Below are 3,743 nucleotides of genomic sequence, written 5' to 3' on the forward strand. Positions count from 1 at the left end.
TTACCTTATAACGTATAACGTTATATACTATCACGTTATAACATATAACGATATGTAGTGCTACGTTATAACGTGTAACGTTATATACAATTACCTTATAACGTATAACCTTATATACTCTTGCGTTATAACGTATATCGTTATATTATTTAACGTTATAACATATAACGTTATATACTATTACGTTACAACGTATAACGTTGTGTAGCGTTACGTTATAACGTATATCGGTATGTAGTGTTACGTTATAACGTATAACATTATATACTATTACCTTATAACGTATAACGTAATATACTCTTACGTTATAACGTATAACGTCTTATTCCATTACGTTATAACGTATAACGATATGTAGTGTTACGTTATAACGTATAACATTATATAGTATTACCTTATAACGTCTCACGTTATATACTATTACGTTATAACGTATAACGTTATGTAGCATTACGTTATAACGTATAACATTATATACTATTACCTTATAACGTATAACGTTATATACTATCACGTTATAACATATAACGATATGTAGTGTTACGTTATAACGTATAACGTTATATACAATTTCCTTATAACGTATAACGTTATATACTCTTGCGTTTTAACGTATAGCGTTATATTATTTTACGTTATAACGTATAACGTTATATACTATTACGTTATAACGTATGACGATATGTAGTGTTACGTTATAACGTATAACGTTATATTATTTTACGTTATAACGTATAACGTTATATACAGTTACGTTATAACGTCTAACGCTAAATACTACTACCTTATATCGTATAACGTTATATACTATTTCGTTATAACGTATAACGTTATGTAGCGTTAAGTTATAACGTATAACATTATGTACTATTACCTTATAACGTATAACGTTATATACTATTACGTTATAACATATAACGATATGTAGTGTTACGTTATAACGTATAACGTTATATAGTATTACCTTATAACGTCTCACGTTATATACTATCACGTTATAACATATAACGATATGTAGTGTTACGTTATAACGTATAACGTTATATACAATTTCCTTATAACGTATAACGTTATATACTATCACGTTATAACATATAACGATATGTAGTGTTACGTTATAACGTATAACGTTATATACAATTTCCTTATAACGTATAACGTTATATACTCTTGCGTTTTAACGTATAGCGTTATATTATTTTACGTTATAACGTATAACGTTATATACAGTTACGTTATAACGTCTAACGCTAAATACTACTACCTTATATCGTATAACGTTATATACTATTTCGTTATAACGTATAACGTTATGTAGCGTTAAGTTATAACGTATAACATTATGTACTATTACCTTATAACGTATAACGTTATATACTATTACGTTATAACATATAACGATATGTAGTGTTACGTTATAACGTATAACGTTATATAGTATTACCTTATAACGTCTCACGTTATATACTATCACGTTATAACATATAACGATATGTAGTGTTAAGTTATAACGTATAACGTTATATACAATTTCCTTATAACGTATAACGTTATATACTATCACGTTATAACATATAACGATATGTAGTGTTACGTTATAACGTATAACGTTATATACAATTTCCTTATAACGTATAACGTTATATACTCTTGCGTTTTAACGTATAGCGTTATATTATTTTACGTTATAACGTATAACGTTATATACTGTTACGTTATAACGTCTAACGATATGTAGTATTACGTTATAACGTATAACGATATGTAGTGTTACGTTATAACGTATAACGTCTTATTCCATTACGTTATAACGTATAACGATATGTAGTGTTACGTTATAACGTGTAACGTTATATAGTATTACCTTATAACGTCTCACGTTATATACTATTACGTTATAACGTATAACGTTATGTAGCATTACGTTATAACGTATAACATTATATACTATTACCTTATAACGTATCACGTTATATACTATCACGTTATAACATATAACGATATGTAGTGTTACGTTATAACGTATAACGTTATATACAATTTCCTTATAACGTATAACGTTATATACTCTTGCGTTTTAACGTATAGCGTTATATTATTTTACGTTATAACGTATAACGTTATATACTATTACGTTATAACGTATGACGATATGTAGTGTTACGTTATAACGTATAACGTTATATTATTTTGCGTTATAACGTATAACGTTATATACAGTTACGTTGTAACGTCTAACGCTAAATACTACTACCTTATATCGTATAACGTTATATACTATTTCGTTATAACGTATAACGTTATGTAGCGTTAAGTTATAACGTATAACATTATATACTATTACCTTATAACGTATAACGTTATATACTATCACGTTATAACATATAACGTTATGTAGCGTTAAGTTATAACGTATAACATTATGTACTATTACCTTATAACGTATAACGTTATATACTATTACGTTATAACGTATGACGATATGTAGTGTTACGTTATAACGTATAACGTTATATTATTTTGCGTTATAACGTATAACGTTATATACAGTTACGTTATAACGTCTAACGCTAAATACTACTACCTTATATCGTATAACGTTATATACTATTTCGTTATAACGTATAACGTTATGTAGCGTTAAGTTATAACGTATAACATTATGTACTATTACCTTATAACGTATAACGTTATATACTATTACGTTATAACATATAACGATATGTAGTGTTACGTTATAACGTATAACGTTATATAGTATTACCTTATAACGTCTCACGTTATATACTATTACGTTATAACGTATAACGTTATGTAGCATTACTTTATAACGTATAACATTATATACTATTACCTTATAACGTATAACGTTATATACTATCACGTTATAACATATAACGATATGTAGTGTTACGTTATAACGTATAACGTTATATACAATTTCCTTATAACGTATAACGTTATATACTCTTGCGTTTTAACGTATAGCGTTATATTATTTTACGTTATAACGTATAACGTTATATACTGTTACGTTATAACGTCTAACGATATGTAGTATTACGTTAAAACGTATAACGATATGTAGTGTTACGTTATAACGTATAACATTATATACTATTACCTTATAACGTATAACGCAATATACTCTTACGTTATAACGTATAACGTTATATACTATTACGTTATAACGTATGACGATATGTAGTGTTACGTTATAACGTATAACGTTATATACAATTACCTTATAACGTATAACATTATATACTCTTACGTTATAACGTATAACGTTATATACTATTACGTTATAACATCTAACGATATGTAGTGTAAAGTTATAACGTATAACATTATGTACTATTACCTTATAACGTATAACGTAATAAACAATTACGTTGTAACGTCTAACGATATGTAGTACTACGTTATAACGTATAACATTATATACTATTACCTTATAACGTATAACGTTATATACTATCACGTTATAACATATAACGATATGTAGTGCTACGTTATAACGTGTAACGTTATATACAATTACCTTATAACGTATAACCTTATATACTCTTGCGTTATAACGTATATCGTTATATTATTTAACGTTATAACATATAACGTTATATACTATTACGTTACAACGTATAACGTTGTGTAGCGTTACGTTATAACGTATAACGCTATATACTATTACCTTATAACTTGTAACGTTATATACTATTACGTTATAACGTATAACGTTA

This window comes from Bombus fervidus, unplaced genomic scaffold, assembly GCF_041682495.2.
Source record: "Bombus fervidus isolate BK054 unplaced genomic scaffold, iyBomFerv1 scaffold0020, whole genome shotgun sequence".
Taxonomy (NCBI): domain Eukaryota; kingdom Metazoa; phylum Arthropoda; class Insecta; order Hymenoptera; family Apidae; genus Bombus; species Bombus fervidus.